This window comes from Nicotiana tomentosiformis, chromosome 5 (genome assembly GCF_000390325.3).
Source record: "Nicotiana tomentosiformis chromosome 5, ASM39032v3, whole genome shotgun sequence".
NCBI lineage: Eukaryota > Viridiplantae > Streptophyta > Magnoliopsida > Solanales > Solanaceae > Nicotiana > Nicotiana tomentosiformis.
Genome location: NC_090816.1, coordinates 86985797 through 87006864, shown reverse-complemented (window position 1 = coordinate 87006864; position 21068 = coordinate 86985797).

Genomic DNA, 21068 nt, shown 5'->3' with positions numbered 1-21068 from the left:
GAGGTGATTAGGCAGGACATGGTGCTGCTTCAGCTCACTGAGGACATGACCCTTGATAGGAGGGTGTGGAGGTCGAGGATTAAGGTAGAAGGTTAGTAGGTAGTTTATAGTTGTTCACCGATAGTCTTAGTGGCATGCATGTCCCTTCATATTCTTAGATTTTTATTACGTTATGTGATTTTGTTCGCCTCAGGTATTGTATTCCCTGCTGCTATTATTTGGTACTACTTATCCTTTATCTCTCCCTTTTCTTTTTTCTTCTATCTTTCTTCCTTCCTTGCTTTCCTCTTCTTCTTCTTCTTGCCCTTCCTGAGCCGAGGGTCTATTGGAAACAGTATCTCTATCTACATTAGGTAGGGGTAAGATCTGCGTACAGACTACCCTCCCCAGACCCCACATGTTGGGCTCAAACTGGGTTTGTTGTTGTTGTTGTTATTGTAATATATACAAAATATATATTAAAAAAATATATATTGAATTAACACATATAAAATATACAAAAAATATACATAAAAAATATATCTTCAATTAAGATGACACTTAGACATGTGAAATATACATAAAAAATATAGCTAAAATTTAATTAAGGCGACATATAAATATACAAAAAATATATATATAAAAAATACATCCTGAATTAAAATAGCACTTAACATATAAAATACATTTAAAATATACATTAAAAATACATCTTAAAATAAGATGGCACTTCATAAATAAATATATAAAAATTATATACATAAAAATACATTTTGAACTAAAGTGATACTTGATATACAAAGTATAAAAGACGTATAAATCAATACATCTTGAATTTAGTGGCATTCACATATGCATCAGATTTTAAAAAATGGAGTGAAGAAGATGAATGTTGGGCTTAATTTTTGTAATATACTAATAATAATAAAAAATGCTCTTTATGAAATAAACAATAAATGATACTATTTTTTTTAAATAATAGTTAAAAAGGGATCAAGTGCGTAAAAAACTCTAAATTTTGTATCAGAAGTTGAGAGGCCATATACATGATTGAACTTTAGGCACATATGGTTGAAGTTCCGGTGAACAAATTTTGCCCAAAAACAGTAATTTATTCTTCAAATTTCAATAACTCAATATACAATTTAACACCCAAATCTATTCCAAATAGCATAAAATTTGAAACATAAGTTTTAAATTCCATAAAAAATAGACCCCAATAATTAATTGAATTTATTACCAAAATATAATTAATTATTCTACTACGAGAGTTGAGATTCCACATGCTGGGTTAATCACCTAGGTCTTATACAATCAAATTATTTGGTGGATTGAATATCACTTGACTGTCTGTATTTCCATTACGTGTACTCGGGATTGAAGTTCTACATAAATATATCGTCATACTATTAAGTATTTTTATTTAAGTTCTTTTCTTTTTAGCATGTGGAACAAAATAACTCCGTTGAAGTAAAATGATTAAGGTTAGAAGAAGAAAATAAAATAAGAACAACCGTGATGGTTGTAACAGATCGACTTGCATATTAGTTCTTGCTCCAACATAAAAGTTCAAAGAAAAAAGCAGCATATGTTTGTATGATGTTTGCCAAAATTGGTGCAAGTTAAATAACTTTTTAAAAAACTAGCCATAGATTAAATAACAATGTTCAAATAGGACACGCCATAATTGTTTTTACTCATTCTCTCGATTCTTAATTGATATCTGTTTCATGTAAGGCTCATTTAGTTGGAAGGATATGGTTCAAGGACTTGGCTTATTTGTTTATGCTGAATTTTAGTTTTGGAAAATTTACATAAGAGACCAGCTTTTTAAGCAGTATTTTCACCGGTCTATCATTTTAGTATTTCAACTGCTAACTATTCTCATATCTTTTTCGGCGATTTCAAGGTGACAAGCCTTTTTTTTTTAAAAACAAATGTCACCGTTGTGGTGTAGGGGTTAAGACATGACCCCATACCTATATATTACTAAAAGCCAAAAAGTGAATACATGGAGGAGGGGACATAATGCCCGATCTTCCTCTGGGTCATAGTCAGAGTTAGGCCTACTTAGTTCTATTAAGTATACGAAAAATCCTATGAGGAGAGATACATGAGTGGTGATTACTGCTAGTCTAGGAGGGAATAATTTTGTAAGGCCCCGTAAATTTCCGGCAAGTAATTTAAGGTTTTGTGATGCCTAGGTAGGCTAATGTATTGCATTTTCGGACTTTTTGAGTTGCACATTACGTTGGGGAGTTAAATCATTTCGATCTCGCGTCGCCCAGCTCCTAGCGCGCTAGACCGTGCTATATCCCTCGCGAAGCCTGGTCTATAGCGCACTAGACCGTGCTATATCCCTTGCGAAGCCTGGTCTGTAGCGCGCTAGACCGTGCTATGTCTCTCGCGAAGCCTGGTCTGTAGCTCGCTGCAGAGCTCACCTAGCCTGGTCTATAGCCCGATCCGGATTTCGGAGGGTCCATTCTTCTATTTTTATAACCCGACCCTATCTCGATAAATAGCCATAAGGGACCATTTTTTAAGGGAATATATGATATTTTTAGATAGAGAAAGTGCCTAGAGTGAGAGGAGAAATCCCTAAGCTAATTGTTCATCTAAAATCTTGCTCAAGCCTTAAAATTTAACAAGAAAGCACACAAGGTTTTCAACCAAGAGGCAAGATTCTAACCCTAATCTTCAATTTCAAAATTTTGTTTGGGAATAGGTAATGGGGAGGAAGGTTTTGAGAATGAGGGTTGTTGTTTATGCATGGATGTACTAACATAGGTGGTAGGGAGGTTGTGGAGTAACTGTGGGTGGCTTATTGAAGTAGGGGTTGATTATGGGGGTAAAGGAATCCACCATATGAGGACCTTGAGACTTTAATGCACATCTAGTGCTTGATTAAATGCTCAAATGAGCTGAACCCCCGAGAATATTCGAAATTATAGTTAAATTTTGTCATGTCTTTAATTAGATTGAAGTCACTAGGAGTTTCGGAATGTTGTAGTAAAATACAAAAAAGCTCAAGCAAGGTATGTTGGCTAAACTTCTCTTTTAGAATTGAACCCCACAATGTCCTTGTAAGTCCCGAGTTACTCATTATAAATTAATTATTCCGAATAAGCCTTGTGTCAAAAGATATATGTGTTCAATACGTATTCCAAATGTTCTTGTTATGTTGTGTTACTATTTGAGAATGTGTTCAAGGTATGGGTTGCATATCTAAATGTTATAACTTCAAGTCGTGATTCTACTGAAAGCTATTATGCCAAATCGTGTAAGAAATCTCAATGTGCTTAAGACTCTTACTTGCTCACATGTGTACTTAAAGTCTTGAATAGAAAAGGTTTGTTGTTGATGATCCGTGGTGATGTTTGGAAGTGAAAGAGGTGAGCATGAAATATGAAATACGACCAACATGCCAAGAATGATATTACATTTGGGCCATTAGTACCAATAAAACAAAGAGGCATGTAAAAGATGTTGAAATGAGTTATAAATCCTTTTAATAATAAACACTTCGGGAGTATCGTTAGTCACCGAGGAAGGGTATGTTGAAATAGCCTAATCCCGAAACTACACATATCGGTGTAGGAGTGAATTGTAATTATTTCCCTTATTTGGGATGAGATTGATGTGATGAGAATACTCCTCTTTATTGGGATGCGATGATAGCTAGAAAAGGGTGATGTCGATCCACACGGTATTGTGGTAAGATGGCCTAGCCGGTCGGGCCGTGATCGGACGTCATGCTACACACATGGTGGTGATTGTGCTTGAGATTGTGATTGGGATAATGATTGAAGTTTGTGATAGTAACTGTGATTGTGGTTGATGTCTTCGAGTGAGACGGCCTAGCCGATTGGGTCGTGATCGGACTCCGTGCAAAATACACGGTGGTATATCTATATCGGTGATAAGATCTCCCAACCTAAAATAATGAAAATCTAATTGAAAACTTATCTTGCTCCTAACTTGATGTTTAGTATTATTTGAGGCTTCCATTGATTCTGTGACTGTTCTCTCTTGTATTGCTACCTGTTCTAATGAGAGGGTGTTTAGTCTAGTACTATTTCATATGTACTAACGTTCCTTTTGCTGGGGACGCTGCATCTTTAATGGATACAGGTGGTTCTGCAGCAGGTGGTATTGATCATTGATAGCAACACACCCTCTTTCCAACAGATTTGGTGAGTCCCACTTCATTTCGGGGTCCTGTATCTCTTGTCCTTTATACATAACATTTTGAGGTATAGCCGGGGCCTTGTTGCCGGCACTGTCATAGCACTTTTTTGTTTTTGTTAGAGGCTCCGTAGACGTAGTGTGGGTTGTACCTTATTATGGGAAGGTTAAACTAAAAATATTATAATCGTATCACATGTTCCACTTTAACTATGATTGTATAGTGTACTATTTTGGAGACTTGTTAATGATGTAACTTGTGGAAATGAACTGGCGTTATTCACATGACCTCTTACTGTCTAATTAATAAAATGTATTCTTCTCTTTATTCATGGGAGAGTTGGGTAGATGGCATTGTGTAGGCTTTCTCGACCGAGGTATCCTTGTTGAGCGTCGGTCGCTCTCCCCAAGGTCGGGGCGTGACAAGCTTGGTATCGGAGCCTAAGGTTTTAAAGTGTCCTAGGATGTCTCGGAGCCGTGTCTAGTAGAGTCCTTCTTATCGGTGTGTTGTCGACCACATCTATAATTAGGAAGCTACTTGGGCATTTAGGAATAATACCCTTCTTTGATGTTCTAGATCGTGCGACATGAGTGGTGATTACTGAGAGTCTAGGAGGGATTAATTCTGTAAGGCCCCATAAATTTCCGGCAAGTAATTTAAGGTTCTGTGATGCCTAGGTAGGCTAATGTATTGTATTTTCGGACTTTTTGAGTTGCACATTGCGTTGGGGAGTTGAATCATTTCGATCTCGCGTCGCCCAGCTCCTAGCGCGCTAGACCGTGCTATATCCCTCGCGAAGCCTGGTCTGTAGTGCGCTAGACCGTGCTATATCCCTCGCGAAGCCTGGTCTGTAGCTCGCTGCAGAGCTCACCTAGCCTGGTCTATAGCCCGATCCGGATTTCGGAGGGTCCATTCTTCTATTTTTATAACCCGACCCTATCTCGATAAATAGACGTAAGGGACCATTTTTTAAGGGAATATCTGATATTTTTAGATAGAGAAAGTGCCCTAGAGTGAGAGGAGAAATCCCTAAGCTAATTGTTCATCCAAAATCTTGCTCAAGCCTTAAAATTTAAACAAGAAAGCTCACAAGGTCTTCAACTAAGAGGTAAGATTCTTGCCCTAACCTTCAATTTCAAAATTTTGTTTGGGAATAGGTAATGGGGAGGAAGGTATTGAGAATGAGGGTTGTTGTTTATGCATGGATGTACTAATATAGGTGGTAGGGAGGTTGTGGAGTAATTGTGGGTGGCTTATTGAAGTAGGGGTTGATTGTGGGGGTAAAGGAATCCACCATATGAGGACCTTGAGACTTTAATGCACATCTGGTGCTTGATTAAATGCTCAAATGAGCTGAACCCCCGAGAATATTCCAAATTATAGTTAAATTTTGTCATGTCTTTAATTAGATTGAAGTCGCTAGGAGTTTCGGAACGTTGTAGTAAAATACAAAAAAGCTCAAACAAGGTATGTTGGCTAAACTCCTCTTTTAGAATTGAACCCCATAATGTCCTTGTAAGTCCCGAGTTACTCTATATAAATTAATTATTCCGAATAAGCCTTGTGTCAAAAGATATATGTGTTCAATACGTATTCCAAATGTTCTTGTTATGTTGTGTTACTATTTGAGAATGTGTTCAAGGTATGGGTTGCATATCTAAATGTTATAACTTCAAGTCGTGATTCTAATGAAAGCTATTATGCCAAATTATGTAAGAAATCTCAACGTACTTAAGACTCTTACTTGCTCACATGTGTACTTAAAGTCTTGAATAGAAAAGGTTTGTTGTTGATGATCCGTGGTGATGTTTGAAAGTGAAATAGGTGAGCATGAAATATGAAATACGACCAACATGCCAAGAATGATATTACATTTGGGCCATTAGTACCAATAAAACAAAGAGGCATGTAAAAGATGTTGAAATGAGTTGTAAATCCTTTTAATAATAAACACTTTGGGAGTATCGTTAGTCACCGAGGAAGGGTATGTTGAAATAGCCTAACCCCGAAACTACACATACCGGTGTAGGAGTGAATTGTAATTATTTTTCTTATTTCCGATGAGATTGATGTGATGAGAATATTCCTCTTTATTGGGATGCGATGATATCTAGAAAAGGGTGATGTCGATCCACACGGTATTGTGGTGAGACGGCCTAGCCGGTCGGGCCGTGATCGGACGTCATGCTGCACACATGGTGGTGATTGTGCTTGAGATTATGATTGAGATAATGATTGAAGTTTGTGATAGTAACTATGATTATGGTTGATGTCTTTGGGTGAGACGGCCTAGTCGATCGGGTCGTGATCGGACTCCGTGCAAAATACACGGTGGTATATCTATATCGGTGATAAGATATCCCAACCTAAAATAATGAAAATCTAATTGAAAACTTATCTTGCTCCTAACTTGATGTTTAGTATTGTTTGAGGCTTCCATTGATTCTGTGACTGTTCTTTCTTGTATTGCTACCTGTTCTAATGAGAGGGTGTTTAGTCATACATACTAGTACTATTTCATATGAACTAACGTCCCTTTTGCCGGGGGTGCTGCATCTTTAATGGATACAGTTGGTTCTGCAGCAGGTGGCATTGATCATTGATAGCAACACACCCTCTTTCCAATAGATTTGGTGAGTCCTACTTCATTTCGGGGTCCTGTATCTCTTATCCTTTATACATAATATTTTGAGGTATAGCCGGGGACTTGTTGCCGGCACTGTCATAGCACTCTTTTGTTTCTGTTAGAGGCTCCGTAGACGTAGTATGGGTTGTACCTTATTTTGGGAAGGTTAAACTAAAAATGTTGTAATTGTATCACATGTTCCACTTTAACTATGATTATATAGTGTACTATTTTGGAGACTTGTTAATGATGTAACTTGTGGAAATGAACTGGCGTTGTTCACATGACCTCTTACTGTCTAATTAATAAAATGTATTCTCCTCTTTATTCATGGGCGAGTTGGTTAGATGGCATTGTGTAGGCTTGCTCGACCGAGGTATCCTTGTTGAGCGTCGGTCTCTCTCCCCAAGGTCGGGGCGTGACAAGCTTGGTATTAGCGCCTAAGGTTTTAAAGTGTCCTAGGATGTCTCGGAGCCGTGTCTAGTAGAGTCCTTCTTATCGGTGTGTTGTCGACCACATCTATAATTAGGAAGCTACTTGGGCATTTAGGAATAATACCCTTCTTTGATGTTCTAGATCGTGCGATAGAGCTAATTGTTTGACTGTCCCTCCTCTAACTCGTGCATTGCTCTAAATTTTTGTATATGGTGACTAGGAAGAAGGCAAGAACTGGCCAAAGAGCCATTTCCACCCCAGGAGTGGCAGTTGATTCTATACCTGACGATGTGGGTGAGTACCCGAGGGGTGAGGATATTCCCCCAGCTACTACACTGGCTGATTCTACTACTCCTTATCAGACTGCATCAGTTCCTACACCTACTGAGGGTGCACTTGTTCCACCTCCAGCCCCAGCTTTCGGTCCGGGTGTTTTTGATAGGGATTTTAGGGGATCCATACAGATGTTGGCTCAGATAGTGGCTTCCCAGGCCCAGAGATCTAATGGTGCACGTACTTCTTCGAGTCAGCCAGGGAATCTACTAGTTCCACTGTGAACAAGTTTCTTTAGTTATATCCTCCAATGTTCACGGGTACTAATCCCGAGGAGGACCCTCATGACTTTATTGATGAGATGCACAAGACTCTTCGAGTTATGCATGCTACTAAGACGGAGGGAGTGGAGTTGCCCTTTTACCGCATGAAAGAGGTGGCTTATTCTTGGTTTGAGATGTGGGAGGAGTCTCTTGAGGAGGGGAGCCCTCCGGCGAGGTGGAGTGAGTTTGCTGACGCCTTTATTGACCATTTCTTGCCTGTCGAGACTAAGGTAGCCCGTGCCATCGAGTTTGAAAGTTTGAAACAAGGTACCATGAGTGGGTGGGAGTATTATATGAGGTTTGCGCACCTGTCCAAGTATGCCATCTATATGTTGCCCACTATGGAGGTTAGAGTGCACCGGTTTGTGTAGGGCCTTGGCCCATTGGTTATTAATGAGGCCGCTACGGCTGCCTTGAATTCTGATATGAACTATGGGAAGATGGTGGCATTTTATCAAGCTACATAGAACCGTAAATTGAATAATAGAATGGAGCTAGAGGGTAGCAGCAAGGCCCGGTCCGCGGGCAACTTTGGTGGTTCATTTGGTGGTGGTGGTGTTAGGTCAGCATTCAGGGGAGGGTTATCAGGGCCATCCCAGTCTTTTGTTCAGTCTTCAGTTAGTGCACGCCATCAGGGCCCAGTCAGTAGCAGTGGAGTCATTTTAGTCCCGATCAGGGCAACTGGGAATCCTACCAGCAGGGTCGGCCTGGTGGGGGATTCCAGCAGCAGAGGAGGCTCCCATGCCTTAGGTGCAGGAAGATGAACTTAGGAGTGTACTACATGGACATACCCATATGCTATGGGTGCGGATTGAGGGGTCACATTCAAAGAGATTGTCGTCTGTCCCGCCAGGGTGCGGGCAGGGGTACGGCATAGCCAGCCAGTTATACAGCTACTACATCCGCAACACCTCCTCCAGCTCAAGGCACTCCAACACCCGCAGGGCATGGTGTAGCTAGGGGTGGTGCACAGAGTTTGGGAGGACCTAGCCGTTTCTATGCTATGAGTGGTCGCCAGAGTGCAGAGGCTTCTATAGATGTTATCACATGTATACTGACTGTCCAATCTCATGATGTATATGCTCTTATTGATCCCGGTTCCACTTTGTCCTATGTCACTCCCTATGTTACTATGGAATATGGGATAGAACCGGAACAACTTTCATGAGCCGTTCTCTGTATCTACTCTGGTTGGTGAGTCTATTGTGGCCGCACAGGTTTATAGGGATTGTGTTGTTACAGTGCGTGGTCGGGACACCATGGCCGATATCATTGAATTGGGGATGGTTGATTTTGATGTAATAATAGGGATGGACTGGCTTTATTCATGTTTTGCCAAGCTTGATTGCCGAACTAGGACCGTTAGGTTTGAATTTCCAAATGAGTCAATGATCGAATGGAAGGGGAATGATGTGGTGCCGAAGGATAGGTTTATTTCTTACCTTAAGGCCACAAAGATGATCAACAAGGAGTGTATTTATCATTTGTTCTGGGTTACAGACACTGATACTGAGGCACCTACATTGGAGTCTGTGCCAGTGGTGAATGAATTTTCGGAGGTCTTTCCGGATGAGCTCCCTGAGATCCCACCAGATAGGGAGATTGATTTTGGGATTGATGTGATGCCAAGCACGCAGCCTATATCAATTCCACCCTACAGAATGACACCAGCAGAATTGAAGGAGCTAAAGGAATAATTGACGGACTTGCTCGAGAAGAGTTTCATTCGGTCGAGTGTGTCGCCTTGGGGCCCACCGGTCCTCTTTGTAAGGAAGAAGGATGGGTCACTGAGAATGTGTATTGACTATCGGCAACTCAACAAGGTCACGATCAAGAATAAGTACTCATTTCCAAGGATAGATGACTTGTTTGATTAATTGCAGGGTGCTAAGTACTTCTCCAAAATTGATTTGAGATCCGGGTATCACCAATTGAAGATCAGGGAGCAGGATATCCTAAAGACAACTTTCTGAACCCGGTATGGGCACTTTGAATTTTTGGTAATGTGTTTTGGGTTAACAAATGCCCCGACAACTTTCATGGATCTTATGAATCGATTTTTCAAGCCTTTCCTCGACTCCTTTGTGATAGTGTTCATTGATGATATTCTGGTGTATTCACAAAGTTGAGAGGACCATGCCAATCATCTCAGGGCGATTCGACAGACTTTATATCAGCACAAGTTGTACGTGAAGTTTTTGAAATGTGAATTTTGGCTTAAATTTGTCACATTCTTGGGTCATGTTGTCATTAGATAAGGAATTAAGGTTGATCCACAGAAGATTGCCGCTGTGAAGAATTGGTCGAGGCCTATAACTCCAATAGAGATTCACAGTTTCTTGGGCTTAGATGGGTATTACAGAAAGTTTGTGGAGGGGTTATCTACTCTTGCCTCTCCGTTGACTAAATTGATGCAGAAGGCAGTTAAGTTCCAATGGTCAGATGCTTGTGAAAAGAGCTTCCAAGAATTGAAATCAAGATTAACTACGACACCAGTGTTGACCTTACCAGAGGGTACGGATGGGTTTGTGGTATATTGTGATGCTTAGAGAATCAGACTAGGGTATGTGTTGATACAACATGGCAGGGTGATCGCTTATACTTCTAGGCAACTCAAGAATCATGAGAAGAACTATCTAACACATGACTTAGAGCTTGTGGCGGTGGTATTTGCATTGAAGATTTGGCGTCATTATTTGTATGGGGTCCATGTGGATATATTCACCGACCATAATAGCCTTCAATATATTTTCAAGCAAAAGGAATTGAATCTAAGGTAGAGAAGATGGTTTGAGTTACTCAAGGACTACAACATCGATATTCTATATCATCCAGGGAAACCTAATGTTGTGGCGGATGCTCTTAGCCAGAAATCTATAGGTAGTTTGGCTCACTTGGAGGCATATCAAAGGTCGTTGGCCAAGGAAGTTCATCGGTTAGCTAGTTTGGGAGTTCGTTTTACAGACTCTAGTGAAGTAGGGGTAATTGTGCAAAACAAGGCTGAATCATCGCTGGTTGTGGAAGTCAAGGAGAAGCAGTACGACGATCCATTGTTGGTATAGTTGAAGGAGGGGATTCATAAACATAAGACTATAGATTTTTCTCTTGGCATGGATGATGGTACGCTAAGGTACCAAGGGCGACTATGTGTTCCAAAAGTGGATGGTCTCCGGGAAAGAATCATGACCGAGGCTCACACTTCTAGATATTTCATGCACCCAGGCTCTATGAAGATGTATCATAATCTTAAGGAAGTCTACTGGTGGAATGATATAAAGATGAATGTAGCGGACTTTGTGGAAAGATGTCCAAATTGTCAGCAAGTGAAGGCCGAACATCAAAGGTCGGTGGGTTGGCACAGAATATATAAATTCCAATATAGAATTGGAAGATGATAAACATGGACTTTGTGGTAGGTCTGCCTCGCACTCCTCGTAAGTTCGACTCGATTTGGGTGATTGTGGATCGACTTACAAAATCAGCACACTTCTTACCTGTTAAGGCTACCAACACAGTAGAATAATATGCTCAGTTGTATATCAAGCAAATAGTCAGGTTGCACGGCACTCCAGTTTCTATTATCTCAGATCGAGGGGCAAAGTTCACAATTAATTTTTGGAATAAATTTCAGCAAGGTTTGGGTACTCAGGTGAATCTTAGTACAACCTTTCACCCGCAGACTGACGGGCAGGCAGAGCGGACTGTTCAGAAACTTGAGGATATATTGCGTGCTTGTGTTCTTGACTTCAAAGGTAGTTGGGATGATCATTTTCCACTCATAGAATTTGCCTACAACAACAATTATCACGCTAGCATTCAGATGGCACCATTCGAGGCTTTATATGGTAGTAAATATAGATCTCCCATTGGATGGTTCGAGATTGGGGAAGCAAAGTTGATAGGACCAGACCTTATGCATTAGGCTATGGGGAAGGTTAAGATCATTAAGGAGTGGTTGAAAACTACTCAGAGTCATCAGAAGTCCTATTCGGATGTTCATCGTAGGGATTTAGAGTTCAAAGAAGATGATTGGGTATTCTTGAAGGTTTCCCCTATGAAGGGTATAATGCAGTTTGGCAATAAAGGAAAATTGATTATGAGGTATGTCGGACTGTACAGAATCATTAAGAGGATTGGTCAGATGGCTTACAGGCTAGAACTACCTCCAAAAATGTCATTAGTGCACCCGGTGTTTCACGTATCCATGCTGAAGAAGGTGGTTGGAGATCTGACGCTTATTGTTCCACTTGAGACTATTGAGGTTAATGAGGAATTTAGTTATGAAGAAATTCCAGTTGCCATTCTCGATAGGCAAGTCTGTATCTGAGAAATAAAGAAATTGCCTCTGTGATAGTACTATGGCAAAACCAACAGGTCGAAGAGGCCACCTGGGATGCCGAGGAAGAAATGAAGAAGAAGTACCCTCATTTGTTTGAAAAGCTATGTATTTATGAAGTTGTGCTCTATGAAAATGCTAAGAGTTTACCTTCTATGAATTATGTTTCGCTTGTACAATTGATGTTAAGGGTGTTCTTTTTGGTAATATACTGCTCATGAGGCCACGGTTGGCGTTGTTTTCATGTTATGTTGCGTCAGTTGTTTATGTATATGTTGTTAGGTTTTGTTTCAGGGATTCTCTGACAGGTGGATAGGTCCACTTACAGGGGAAACTCTGGCAAATATTTTGGAAATTTAGGGAGTTAGTCAAAAAAAATTAGGAACTGTTGGTGTGTGAAGTAATTGCTGAATCATATTGGATGCTAATGGCGGATTTTGTCCCTCATTCGAGGACGAATGATCTTAAGTGGGGAAGGATATAAGGACCTGTAAATTTCCAGCAAGTAATTTAATGTTCTGTGGTGCCTAAGTAGGCTAATGTATTGTATTTTTGGACTTTTTGGGTTGCACAATGCATTAGGGAGTTGAATCATTTTGCCCTCGCGTCGCCCAGCATTTAGCGTGCTAGACCGTGCTATATCCTTCAAGAAGCCTAGTCTATAGCGCGCTAAACCATGCTATATCCCTCATGAAGCCTGGTCTACAGCTCGCTGCAAAGCTCGCCTAGCCTAGTCTGTAGCGCGATCCGGATTTCGTAGGGTCCATTCTTCAATTATTATAACCTGGCCCTATCTCGATAAATAGACATAACAGACCATTTTTGAAGGAAATATCTGATATTTTTAGATAGAGAAAGTGCCCTAGAGTGAGAGGAGAAATCCCTAAGCTAATTGTTCATCCAAAATCTTGCTCAAGCCTTCAAATTCAAAAAGAAAGCTCACAAGGTCTTCAACCAAGAGGTAAGATTCTAGCCCTAACCTTCAATTTCGAAATTTTATTTGGGAATAGGTAATGGGGAGGAAGGTATTGAGAATGAGGGTTGTTGTTTATGCATGCATGTACTAATATAGGTGGTAGGGAGGCTGTGGAGTAATTGTGGGTGGCTTATTGAAGTAGGGGTTGATTGTGGGGTAAAGTAATCCATCTAGTGCACATCTAGTGCTTGATTAAATGCACTTTAATGCACATCTAGTGCTTGATTAAATGCTCAAATGAGCTGAACCCCCGAGAATATTCGAAATTATAGTTAAATTTTGTCATGTCTTTAATTAGATTGAAGTCACTAGGAGTTTCGGAACGTTGTAGTAAAATACAAAAAAGCTCAAGCAAGATATGTTGGCTAAACTTCTCTTTTAGAATTGAACCCCACAATGTCCTTGTAAGTCCCGAGTTACTCATTATAAATTAATTATTCCGAATAAGCCTTGTGTCAAAAGATATATGTGTTCAATACGTATTCCAAATGTTCTTGTTATGTTGTGTTACTATTTGAAAATGTGTTCAAGGTATGGGTTGCATATCTAAATGTTATAACTTCAAGTCATGATTCTAATGAAAGCTATTATGCCAAATTGTATAAGAAATCTCAATGTGCTTAAGACTCTTACTTGCTCACACGTTTACTTAAAAGTCTTGAATAGAAATACTTTGTTGTCGATGATCTGTGATGATGTTTGAAAGTGAAAGAGGTGAGCATGAAATATGAAATACGGCCAACGTGCCAAGAATGATATTACATTTGGGGCCATTAGTACCAACGAAACAAAGAGGCGTGTAGAAGACGTTGAAATGAGTTGTAAATCCTTTTAATAATAAACACTTCGGGAGTATCGTTAGTCACCGAGGAAGGGTAGGTTAAAATAGCCTAACCCCGAAACTACACATGTCGGTGCAGGAGTGGATTGTAATTATTCCCTCTCATTTGGGATATGATTGATGTGATGAGAATATTCCTCTTTATTGGGATAAGATGATTGCAAGAAAAGGGTGATGTTGATTCACACGGTATTGTGGTGAGACGGCCTAGCCGGTAGGGTCGTGATCGGTCGCCATGCCGCACACATGGTGGTGATTGTGTTAGAGATTGTGATTGAGATAATGATTGAAGTTTGTGATAGTAATTGTGATTGTGGTTGATTTCTTCAGGTGAGACGGCCTAGCCGATCAGGCCGTAATCGGACTCCATGCAAAATACACGGTGGTATTTCTAGACCGGTGATAAGATCTCCCAACCTAAAATAATGGAAATCTAATTTAAAACTTATCTTTTTCCTAACTTGAAGTTTAGTATTGTTTGAGGCTTCCATCGATTATGTGACTGTTCTTTCATGTATTGCTACCTGTTCTAATGAGAGGGTGTTTAGTCATACATACTAGTATTATTCCATATGTACTAACGTCCCTTTTGTCGGGGGCACTGCATCTTTAATGAATGCAGGTGGTTCCGCAGTAGGTGGCATTGATCATTGATTGTAGAACACCCTCTTCCCAGCAAATTTGGTGAGCCCCACTTCATTTCGGGGTCCTGTATCTCTTGTACTTTGTACATAGCAGTTTGAGGTATAGCCGGGGCCTTGTTGCTGGCACCGTCGTAGCACTCTTTTGAATCTGTTAGAGGCTCCGTAGTCGTAGTGTGGGTTGTACCTTGTTTTAAGAAGGTTAAACTAAAAATGTTATAATCGTATCACTTGTTCCACTTTAACTATAATTGTATAGTGTACTATTTTGGTGACTTGTTAATGATGTAACTTATGGAAATGAACTGGCATTGTTCACATGACCTCTTATAGTCTAATTAATGAAATGTATTCTTCTCTTTATTAATGGGCGAGTTGGGTAGACAGCATTGTGCAGGCTTGCTCGACCGGGGTATCCCTGTTGAGCGTCGGTGGCGCTCTCCAAGGTCGGGGTATGACAAATTCGTTGTCCATAATGATAGAGGATATACAAAAACACAAGGCTAATTACATACATGGTCATTATTAGAATTTGTACCGCTCCTCCTATGCCTAATTTTAAAACATGGGAATTGGGCGTTATCCATTCTAAAATCTCCTCTTGCTTTAGCTGGTAATTCCAAAACTTGAGAGAATATCTTTGCCTCTGTAGAAATTTGTGAATTGGCTCTAAATTTAGCTAAGGCATTAACAGTTTCATTTCCTTTTCTATAGCAATGATGAACTTCTATGTTCAGGGATTGTGCGATTTGACTCATGTAATTAATGTCATCCGTTTGCCCCCAAGGAGATTTGTAAACACCCTTCATCATATTGATAATGTAACGACCCGGCCGATTGTTTTGAGTATTTTAGCCCCGATCCCCTAATTTATGGTTCCTCTATGTTATATTATGGTTATGTAACTAGCCGGGGTGTTTGGTTTTGGTTTCAGGTGAGTTTTGGAGTGAAATAGGATACATAGTCCCTAAGTTAGAAGTTTAAGTCATAGGAGTTGACCGTAGTTTGGGTTGTATGAAGATGACTCTGGAACGGAGTTTTGACAGTTCTAATAGATCCGTAGGGTAATTTTGGACTTAGGAGCATGTCCGAATGTTGTTTTGGAGGTTCGTAGGTCATTTCAGCGTAAATTGGCAAAAGTTGGAAAACCAGATGGTCTTTTTGATATCGGGGTCGGATTCCATTTTTGGAAGTTGGAATAGGTCAATTATGACTTGTGTGCAAAATTTGGTGTCAATCAGAGTTGTTTTGGTATGAATCGGCATTAGTTTCAGAATTCGGAAGTTCATAGTTCATAGGCTTGAATTTGGGTTGCGATTCATTGAATTCTTGTTGTTTGATGTGGGTTTTGGCCTCGAGTAGGTCCGTTAGGTGTTTTGAAACAGGTTGGTATATTTGAATGGGGTTCCGGGGGCCCAGTATGATTCAGATCGATATAGGATCATTTTTGGACTTGTGCAATTTTTGAAAACTTCCAGCTTCTGGTGTCATCGCACCTGCGGAGGAAATGACCGCAGGTGCGGATTCATGCGTGTGTGTGGGGGAGCGTAGAAACGGAGAAGGCAGCCTAGGTCTAGGCTCACAGGTGCGGAAACGGATCCGCAGAAGCGGCTTCGCTTCTGTGATGGAGAGGATCAGGGGTGCGTCCATAAGCGCAGGTGCGACGCGTGATCCGCAAGTGCGAATACGCCGGTGCGTGCCTTTTTCCACAGAAGCGGATTCTTTGGGCTTAAGTGAAGTCCGCACCTGCGATGGTTTTTCCGCAAGTGCGAAGCCGCAGATGCGGCACTGTGGTCGCAGGTGCGATGTAACTGGGCAAAAAAGTGATTTTTTTGAAGGTTTTGCTTCATTTTGCATTTTGGGATTTCGAGAGCTCGGTTTGAGGCAAAAATTTGAGGGATTTTCATAGGAATTGTTGGGGTAAGGATTCTTGACTCGTTTTTGATTAATTCCCATGAATCTACTATTAATTACATTTTTTAAATAGTGTTTTGGAGTTTAAAATTGGGAAAAAAGTGTAGGAGTCCTTAGACTAAATTCTTATGTTTTGAAAGGCGAAATGAGGCTGGATTTGGATCATTCTTGTATGGTTAGACTCGATATCAAATGGGTGTCCGGATTTTATAGTTTTGGTCGGGTTCCGAGACGCTGGCCCGGGTCAACTCTTTGGGGTGATTTTTTAATTCCTTACTAAGATCATAATTTCACTGTTTAAATTAGTTTCCTATAGTTATATTTATAATATGAAATTATTTTGGCTAGATTCGAGTCGTTCGGAGTTGGAAAATTGTGGGAAAGGCCTTCTAGTTGATTGATTTAGTGTAGTTTGAGGTAAGTGACTTGTCTAACCTTGTGTGGAAAAATTTCCCTTATGATTTGGTATTGTTGTGTTAATTGTAAAATGTGAAAGCCATGTGCGCAAGGTGACGAGTGCGTACACGGGCTAAATGTGAACATTTTGATTTTTAGCTATGTAGTTTCCTTTCATTATTTAATTGAGTTACTTTAATATGTTATAGCAATCATGTTTAGTCTAATTTCACATGTCTACTTGTTGTACCTCTTATATGCAAATTGCCCTCCATGTTTAGCTGAACTACTTGCTTTCTTTTATTCGATATTCATTATTAAACTGTTGAATTCTTACTTGAAAGTTGCTATTCTTGAAATATCTCGCTGTTGAGTTTGGTGTGAATGGCCAAGGCCGTGGTTTCTATTGAAACAAAGTGCAAGTTGTGAAATATCATTTCATTGAGTTGTGTTTTTTTTTGGCATTCGTGTTATTATTGAGAGGATTGTTTGGTTGTTTGTACGAGGATTCTGTCGTGCTGTTGTTGTTACTATTTGCACGAGATTTCTGCTGTGCCGTTGTTACTATTGATACATATACGGTGGTATAAGATCTGGGTGTTGAAACGCATGTGATGAGATAAGGTGGGCTTGATAAGCATGACTAGTAGGGGAACTACTAGAATCGATGCGGTGTGATAAGGGGGGCTAAAATGCGGGGTGCTATTTCGGGGGAAAAATGAATTTTTAAACTAAATGTAAAGGCCCCCGCGGTGATATAAGGAAAGACTGTGATTCACTTTTATGATTTGGGACTATGAGGAGGTACCTCGGGAGTGCCCATGTTGATCTTTCTCTATTTGATGTACTTTGTTTGGTTGTTGTTTTCCTTAACATGTAAAATCTTTGTTTTCCTTTCGTGTTGTACTAGCTTCTTGATTCCGTGTTGTTACCTTCCATAAATTCTTTATGGTTTCACTTCCTTGTAATTACCATTATATCATTATATCTGCTATCTTGTTTCTTATTATCTCTAGTAGGGCCTTGACCTGACATCGTCACTACTCTACCGAGGTTAGGCTTGGCACTTACTGGGTACCGTTGTGGTGTACTCATACTACGCTTCTGCATATGTTTTTGTGCAGATCCAAGTACATCTTATTAGTCCCGGTAATAGCGCGTTGAGTTGCTTCGTTTGGAGACTTCAAGGTACACCTGCCCGCGTCTGCATGCCTTGGAGTCCCCTTCTACCCTGTTCTTCTTTGTTTCTTTACATTTTTATAGACAGTGATGTATAGGATTGTTCGGTACTGTATCTAGAGCTTGTGACTTATATCTCACCAGGTTTTGGGAATAGTACGTATTGGGTTTACAGTTTACTTATGATATTGTTGGAGTTTTGAAATTCTAAGCTTTTATTTACCATTTTTGCATGTTGTTTAGGCTGACCTAGTCTTAAAGACTAGTGCCGTCATGACATCCTACGGAGGGAAATTCAGGTCATGACAAGTTGGTATAAGAGCTCTAGGTTCATAGGTGTTATGGGTCATAAGCAGGTTTAATAGAGTCTCGCGGATCGGTACGGAGACGTCTTTACTTATCTTCGGGAGGCTATGGAACTGATAGGAAAAATCTTCACTTCTTTGATTCCTTATCGTGCGAAATTTTTGACTTAGGAATTCTAAATTTATGTCTTTCTATTCTTTCACAGATGGTGAGGACACGTACAATCGGATCAGATGACCAGACACCTGCACCCCCTGCTTGAGCCTTGAGAGGCATAGGCTGGGGTAGAGGCCGAGGACATCCATGTGGTGCAGCCAGAGCACCTGCACGAGCTGGTACAGAGGAGTCACTAGTAGCTCCAGTTGGACGACATGCACCTGAGATGCCTGTTACTGCCCCCAGCACTCCAGGAGACTCTCGCCCAGTTTCAGAGTATGTCCGGCGCTTTAGCTCAGGCAAGGTTGATCCCACTTACTCCTACCACATCTCAGGTCGGGGGAAGAGAACTGACTCCCACCGCTTGTACCATAGAAAAGCGGGTCCAGGTTGACCAGGTCCCAGAGATCATACCCGTACAGCCGGTCTCCCCAGTTCAACTCGAGGTTAGGGCAGTAGTTTCTGAGAGGGAGCAGCTTAGGCTCGAGAGGTACAAGAAGTACCACCTTCCTACTTTCAGCGGGTTAATGTCAGAGGATACCCAGGATTTTCTTGAGGAGTGCCATCGTATCCTCTATACTATGGGTATTGTGGAGTCTAGTAGGGTTGCTTTCACTATGTTCTAGCTTAAGGGCGCAGCTTATAAGTGATGGCGAGCATATGAGTTGGGTATTCCAGCCGAGGCAGCTTCACTCACTTGGACTCAGTTCTCGGATATGTTCTTAAGGGAGTTTGTTCCCCAGAGTCTCAGAGATGCATGGCGCGCAGAGTTTGAATTGTTGCGCCAAGGTTCTATGACCGTGTCGGCATATGCGGTCCGATTCAATGATTTGGCTAGGCATGCACCAGCCTTGGTTGCTACTGTTAGAGAGCGAGTCCGTCAATTTATCGAGGGGCTCAACCCCGGTATCAGATTTAGCATGGCTCGAGAGTTAGAGATGGACATCGCATACCAGCAGTAAGTGGGGATCGCTAGGATATTAGAGGGTATGTTGACTCAGGAGAGAGAGGAGAGGGAGGCCAAGAGGCCTCGAGATTCTGGCACATTTAGTGGTACCTGTGCCCCAGTTACAGCTCGCCATGGTAGGGGCTATGTGAGTTACCCTGTTCATTCAGCACTCTCTGCTTCCAGCGGTATTCCGGCCACTCCTAGGCCCCAGGCTCCCTATTATGTACCGCTATTGTCTAGTGCACCTCCTTCATGGGGTGCTTTCAGTGGTTAGTCCAGTCGATCAGGCCTGAACCAGCCACAACAGCCACGTCCTCCGAGAGCTTGTTTTGAGTGTGCTGACACTCGTCATATGGTGAGGGATTGCCCTAGACTCAGGAGGGGTGCACCTCCACTGACTACTCAGGCTTCGCATATTCCACCGGGTCCTCAGGCTTCTCAGTCCATGGTCGATGCACCAGTTTCCATTCTACATGCACAGCCTGCTAGAGGTGGAGGTAGAGCAAGTAGAGGTCGCCCTAGAGGGGGAGGCCAGGACAGATATTATGCTCTTCCTTCTAGGACGGAGGCAGTTGCATCCGACTCAGTTATCACAGGTATTGTTCTGGTATGTCATAGAGATGCATCAGTCTTATTTGATCTAGGATCCACTTATTCCTATGTGTCATCTTATTTTGCTCCATATTTGGGTGTATCACGTGATTCTTTGAGTTCTCCTGTCTCTGTGTCCATACCTGTGAAAGATTCTATTGTTGTTGATTGTGTATAGCGGTCATGTTTAGTTGTTCTTTGTGGTTTTGAGACTAGAGCCGATCTATTGTTTCTCAGTATGGTAGATTTTGATATTATTTTGGGCATGGACTAGTTTTTGCCCTATCATGCTATTCTCGATTGTCACCCCAAGACCGTGACGCTGGCTATGCCAGGATTACCACAGTTAGAGTGGAGAGGTGCTTTAGATTATGTTCCTAGTAGAGTTATCTCATTTCTAAAGGCTCGACTTATGGTTGAGAAATGGGTCTAATGCTTATCTAGTCTTCGAGATGGATGTCAGTGTTGATACTCCTACCATTTAAGTTCCGGTAGTGAGGAATTTTCCGGATGTATTTTCGGCGGATCTTCTGGGCATGTCGCTAGACAGGGATGTCGACTTTGGAATTGATTTGTTACCGAGCACTCAGCCCATTTCTATTCCGCCCTATCCTATGGCCCCAACAAAGTTGAAAGAGTTAAAGGAGCAGTTGTAAGAGTTGCTTGATAAGGCTTCATTCAATGTAGTGTGTCGCCTTGGGGTGCTCCAGTCTTATTTGTAAAGAAGAAGGACGGTTCTATGTGCATGTGTATTGATTATCGCCACTTGAACAAGGTTACACTGAAGAACAGGTATCCATTGCCTCGTATTGATGACCTATTTGATCAACTACAGGGTTCCAGAGTGTTCTCCAAGATTTACTTGCATTCAAGCTATCATCAATTGAAGATTCGGGAGCTAAATATCCCGAAGACTGCCTTTAGGACTCGGTATGGTCATTACGAGTTCCTTGTGATGTCT